Here is a 7,411-nt window from a genome sequence, read left to right on the forward strand (position 1 = left end):
AGTTGTAGAAAGATACAAAAAAAAATATAATCGTTTGAAATTAACAAACTATCTTATTAACGATCAAATTTTTAGTACACATCTCACATATTATATATCATATATCATTGAGATATATCGTTAGCGGCGTTAGCATAATATTACAAGTAAATGTCTATCTATACAAAGAACATGTGATTAATTGCAATAATGTGCGAATTATCATCTCGGATCGTTATAGTCGGGGAGGGGGGAAGCATTTCAACGTACAGAAAATTATTAGGCTCGGAAGCACACTAACGTACAAGACTCATTCTGCAGGAATTGCACACCGCATTGCACACAGCTACACTATAAATACACATTCGCCGACGATAAAAACGATTTGATCGAGGATCGAACAATGGAAAATGTGTAGGCAAGTTGTGAACGCGTTTCCAGTTGCTTACACAACTCACTAGTCAGTATAGTCACTGATAGACGACTGGAAATATCGAGTTACCCGAACAACGATCACGGAATTCATACCACGGTCGAGGTGACAGACTTTATGCGTCGATTGTGGTGACCGCCGTCCACTGACCAAAGTATAATTTACGTTATTTGTGAACGGGTAACCGTGGTATTAATTTCCGTTTGTCGGTCTGGCCACCCAATGTCTTCTTAGCACCGTTATATTGTCAATGGTCCTGCCGCCAACCTACGCGAGTACATAAAGTATACTCATTACACAAGATGACGTCGTGTCGGCGAAACTAATCTTGTATAAGTAATACGATAAAATAATTAACGAGACTCATCACTTCCAGACTTCCGAGTGGACAAATCATGGCATCCGTTAATACATTTTATTTTTATTATTTGATTTCGTTATTATATACCGACCATATTATAATGATGAACAAAGAAAAACTGTGTAGTAAGGGCATTGTGATCATAATATTCCTTGATAACAAAATTTATATTGCATTATATTTCTTTGTTAAATCTGTTTTCCCTAGGTATTTAATTAAATAACAAAAACAAATATATCCCTGAATACAAATAATTGTTTTATGGTTTATTTTATTATAATATAATACTTTTATTAGAGTAAAATAATATTTAAATTAGTTCCGAACCTACAGACAAAAGTGTCGCTAAGGGTGGCTGCTTTTCACAAACTATTCATGTATTACGTCCGTGTAATGGAAAACTTTTTTTTCTCTTTAATTTATTGATTGTTTTATGACTTTGTGTGTATGTATTCCTGTATTGCATTTACTCATTGTGTCACGTACAGATTGTAAATTTCATTTAGAAATAAAAAAGTTGAAATAGTGAAAAAAACGCCATCTATGAGACAATATAATATACTGATGTAAACAAATGTATATTATCATAGTATATTGTTCTTACTCATTTTAAAGGCAGATAGAGCAGTGAATTTATAAATTTTGTTTAATAACGTTTTTTTTTTCATCAATAAAAAAACTAAAAAGAGTATTACCTATGTATAATAATTCTAAATATAATAAAATTATCACACTAAAATATAAAATACCTTATTTCAAAGATTATAATTGTCAAAAATACACGAATAAACAATTGATTTAAAATTAACATTATTATTTAAGAAATACACAATTATATCAGAAATTATTTTTATACTTTAATATTTTCATTGAAAGATATTTCAATATTTGCTTTCTGAGTAATTAGATAATAGATAATGTGCAAATACATCAATTAAAATAGAACATGAACTAAAAATACTCTTCGTCAAGAACTTTTCCCACATACTTTTAAGTTAAATTGGTACAAGAAAACTGTTACCTAGGTTGGATAAATAAATACCCCCCCCCCCCTAACACCACCACCACCACCACCAATATTTCAATAAATACGTAAATGGCAATTATTCAGAAAATCATACATACATCTTATACATACTTAGCAGATTCTGGAAGCCCAGTGTCAAGATAGGGACGATCGAAGTGAAACCCGGAGAAGATTTGTCAAGGATTTGTATGATGCACGCGTCAATAAAAAATTAAAACTACGTATGTCATTCGACGTGTAAAAAAAAATTGGTATAGTAAGTTGTTTACCTAATAATTTTGTTTTTTGTCGTTACATGACAGCCAAAGCCAAATGATACTCAATTTCTCGTCGCAGATTGTTTTGACAATTATTATTATTATACATACGTCATTATGAAGTCATCATATTTTTTATAGTGACGTTAAAAATCACGAGTGTGTTCTCCTGGCCATCCCCCTTCACCGTCATTACTCCTCTAAAAGTACAAAGCTATTAAATATTTACATTATAATTATTAAGATTTTCTGTGGAAAAAAAGTGATGAATAACTAAATACAATTATATTTATTTGTGTGTATCAGCTGTATGTTGACAAGTTTGAACCTATTGAGCGATTATAGGTATATTATATTATTAGTCATAGTCTCGTGTGCTGTTCTTCTGTATATTTTAGTAAAAGTAAATTGGAATTACTAATAATAAAAGGTTAACTCTTCAAAAACACTCAAAAAATCCTACGTATTGTGTGTAGGCCGTTGAAAAAGTGATCGGGACACCTTTAAACAGTTGCCAAGTAAAACTCACTCCTTGTGCACCGAGTAATTTATTTTGAAGATACACAGTTTACCCTCTCCTCGTCTCAGTTTTGGAAAACGGATTGCACAGTACAACGGTTTTGGTTTAGAGAATTTTTGCTGGCAAAACGTCAAATCCCTGTTAACTTGACAGAATTGCTTTATTTTGCACTCTCCCTTTGTTCGGGTACCCTTATTGTCCTACGGCCATCGCAACCTCCTCCCCCCTTACACCATCATCCGTTCGCTCGTCCGTCCACTCGTTCGTCCATCCATCCGTTCATCCATCCAAAACCTTTACACCCGATGTCGACAAAAACCAAAAGAAATTATTCGGGAAATTATGTTCTCACCGTCTGGTTTTTCCGAATCAAAAAGTCAGAAAAATAGGCATTGTTTTTTTAGCCGTGAAATATTTATTTATTTTCTTATTACACGAGCCAAGTTTGTAAATAATGTTTTCCTTTAAACTACAAAGATGTATAAACAAGAAAGAACGCTCAATTCCTAAAAATATAAGGGTTTTATAGAAATGTTTCTTGCGCGTAATACTCATTTAATATATTACACCTATTACACTATATCTACTTAAATATATTAAATCCAAAACTAAGTAAAACATTTCAAATTAAAAAGAATTGTATAAATATAAAACAATTGGTCTTGCAAAGAATAATGGAACTTAATATTTTTATAATTATATTAAACTAGTAAACAGTAATATTAAATTATCAAGACAAAAAAATTTTTTTTTTAAATATTAATATAATATTATAACTAATATCATTGAGTATAATCTGTATAAAATGCAATATATACATAATGGTAATAGGTTAGTATTAAATGAACATAATGTTATAACATTATGTGAACTATCTATGACATCAAGTTTAAATAACCTACTTATAAGTTAAGCTATAGCTATAAAATTGTGAATTATAATAATTAATAAGTAGCTAATAATAAATTTACAAAGTCAATTAATATACTTAAATTGTTTGACATAGTGCCTTTTCACTTGTACATTGAAATTCAGGGTTCGAAAAAAACCGTTGTTTATTAATTAATTTTAATTTTTTGTTTCAAAGAAAAAAAATGTTCCATATTTTTCATTGTTCTAAACATGTTTTAATTATATTTTCAATCAATAGGTAAAAATCCAGTACAAAATCGTAATAATATGATTAACTTCAAACAATCTAATCTAATTATTTGTTATAGTTATGTTTTAATATTAATTAAGCAGAATATGTTATGCACAAAGTCAAATTAGATATGTAATGTATTTTGCTATTATATATAGTGTGTTTTTAACATTTTAAAAATATATACAAGTAATTAATAACTAATTGGCTAATTTTCACTGACCATTTAAATTATTAATAGAAGAAAAAAAATCTGATTTATCATTTACCAGCATCAAAAAATCAATAAAATTAGTGTTGTTACTCAGAAAATAAATAGAATTTAAATAATATGTAATTTTTTTTATGTGTCAATACTTTTAAACATCATGTAATAGAACATCTTTTAAACAGAATGTTTAAACATTTTGTTTTAAGCACCCTATGCTTAATTTCAATTGTTTAAAGCATATTTAAACAACATGTTTTAAAACTAAATATTTAAAACTGCGAACCCTGCTTTGAATTCAATTATTTTATGTACAACTAGGAGGATCTGCACCCAACTCTCTTTGCTTACCAACCCCTTGGGGAACTAGGTCAAGAGAAGTCTGTTGGTCCACGCCCAACCCCCCTTGAGGTGTTCGACCCATAAATACTAAAGGTATAGCCCACTCTGAATCTAGAAATTTTATATTTCCAATTTAAAATATTTAAAAAAATATATACAAAACTTTTAATATAATTAAAATAGAGAGAAATATGTGAAAGTTGTAGAATATTATTAATTACATAGGTACTTAAAATATATTTATTGTAAATTAAGATCTCGGGAAAATCTAAATCTATGGTTTGTGAATAATATTGAGATAAATCTTGTTAATACATTTTAAAAATTTTAAGTGATTCTATTTTGTTTGATTTAGAGAAAATGAAGCGTATAGTTTGAATCTAAGGTGAATTTAGTAAAGAGAACCGAAGAGAATTATTAGAGCTATTATTTCCAAAATGGGTCACAATCCAGTTTAAAATGAAATATTGTTTAAGTCAGGAGTATTGTTAGAAATGATATATACTTAAGAATTCTTATGAAGTAGATAAGAAATTATAGCCATACCTACATTACATATATTGTAATGTTGAGGTAAACGAGTGTTGTAATATGATTTAATCAAGTAAAATATGAATGCCTATAACTCGTTGTAGATTGTATACGATAAATAATAATATGGTACAAAAATAATGTACAATATAATTTAAAGTGGAGGCGATAATATGTTTTATAGGTTATTGTATCATGAGTTACATAATGTTACATGTAGGTATGCTTATTGTTTATAGTTAATTTTATTAGTTACGTAATTAAACGTCAAAAAGTTGTGCCCACGCTGTATTTAAAAGTGATTGAACCATTATAATTAATTGCAAGAATCCGGCATATAAAAAAAAAAATTATTTTAAAACAATTTTGTAGCAGGGGTTGATTGTTATCCGTCGTAGAACTACTAGAACTTAGAAGAAAAAGTTATATTAATATAACATTATTTCCATCTGATAAGGCAGACTCAACTTCAAATATAATTATTATTCCGTTATTCCGTTATAATGTTTGAAATTTAAAGATAATAATAAACACTTAAATACCGAAAGTAATATAGTATAACATGAAGTATTTATAATAGTATACCTGTAAGTGACTCAAGATCCAAGGAACTTTTATGTTCAGAATATTAAAAAAAAAATATAAAAGTTCAATAGGTAGATAAGTACGGTTCGAATAACACTTATAACTCATAAGTTATAATAGCTATATCAATATTAATTGTTCTATCACGCGTAGCTATGACTTTTATGTGTGTATAAATCGTATAATGGAAACCTTAACGTTAAGATGCTTCTCGTAATCTATTTCAAAATAAAAGTACTATCAATTGTGAACAATTTCCGAGATTAATAGAGAAGTAAATTGTTGAGTTCTTAAGAGACATTGTTGTTATTTTCGTATAACTTTGAATGAAAGATATAAACAATAAAAGTTTGTGTTACCAGTTTTTGTTTTTTTATTTATTTAATAATAGTTATTAATTATTTTAATTATTAAAACGATCAAATTTTCAAAAGAGACTGGTTAAATAAAATTATTAAAAGTTTAATAAGTATTGTAATATTATATTGTTATTTATCCAAAACCAAAATTCCAAATTGCCTATATAATGCTAGTCTGCATAATATTCAATATATTTTATTATTTTAATACATACTTTGTTTTTATGTTATAATCCAACGCACATTCTCCACGATGCCTACCAGGGTGGCTGAGTTGCACTAATTGCAGCGAGTTACACCCAAAAAAAATTTAAACAATCACAATTTTGTTAAGAGTTGTTATATTTTTATGGACAAACAAAGTTCGTGGGATCAGCTAGTAAACTTATAAAATAATTTTTAAAAACATCATTGTAAAGCCAATATATTCCCAAAATAATAAAGTATCAACAAAAAATTAGTGATATCCCAACAAAAACACTCCGTTAAACTCCGTGTAAAAGAACTTTAAGTATAAAAAAACAGGCTCTAAAATGATGATATAATTGTATAACCAAATCTTTGAGTTCTAGATATAATTTATGTTAAAATAGTCTGCTAAATAATTTAACTTAGCTTGGCGACTTAAGTTAATAAATTAAAAACACTATTATATCGAGTACATATAATAATATAGTCTACCATCATTTAAATAGGTAGTGCGTATTACTAATCAAGTGTTTTAAAGTCACTTAGCTAAGTTAAATTATTTAACTACAGACTGTTTTAACATAAATTATATCTATAGTTCAAATACTTAGTTATAAAATGATATCAAAACATTTAGAGCCTTTTTTTATATACGGAGTTTGGCGGAGTGTTTTTGTTGGGATAATAATTATAAATAACTAGTACAAAAGTTCAAAATATAAATAATGAACACATTAAAAATAAAATCACATATCACCCATTTTATGTAGTTTATCGGTACCTATCTTTGATGTAGGTGTTTATTAATGTATCTATAAATTAAACCTATTATGTATTATACATTTTATAAACCACTTTAACCAAAGTGATGATTAATTAATTACTTTATTTTTAAACAAATATGCTATCGATTCATTGATATAAAGTTTAAACTTTAAAAGTAAATATTTTTACATAGGTATTATTAATTTATATTTTATAGTAATTAACTCAATTCTCAATGGTTTTATAACTTTGCATAGAATATATTGGCAAACGCACTTTAAATTATATTCGATAAGTTTTAACTTAAAAAAAAATAAATACCTATTTGAAATCGTATTAAGTAATAAATAGTTTTCTTGTTTTTTGTTATAAATTATTAATACCTTTGAAGTAATACAATATTTAACCTTTGGATAAACTATCATTACTCTAAATAACTTTATTAGATATATAAAACATCATATATTATATAATATAAAAGTGACGCTAATTCGTTAGATGGTGAACACAAATTTAAAGGTGTTTAAAAAAAGTTTTTTTTTATTTAACGTGAAGATTAAAAGGGTTATTTATCGCTGACTAAAGCCGAAGAATGTATTAATCTGCGTGGCCCGTCGACTTGCGTTGTTAATAACCGGATCGCATCAGACTAAATCTCGCGTGCAAAAGGGTGTAACAGGCCCTTGTGAAAAAAGTCATTGAAAAATTATT

This window comes from Metopolophium dirhodum, chromosome 7 (genome assembly GCF_019925205.1).
Source record: "Metopolophium dirhodum isolate CAU chromosome 7, ASM1992520v1, whole genome shotgun sequence".
NCBI classification, from domain to species: Eukaryota; Metazoa; Arthropoda; class Insecta; order Hemiptera; family Aphididae; genus Metopolophium; species Metopolophium dirhodum.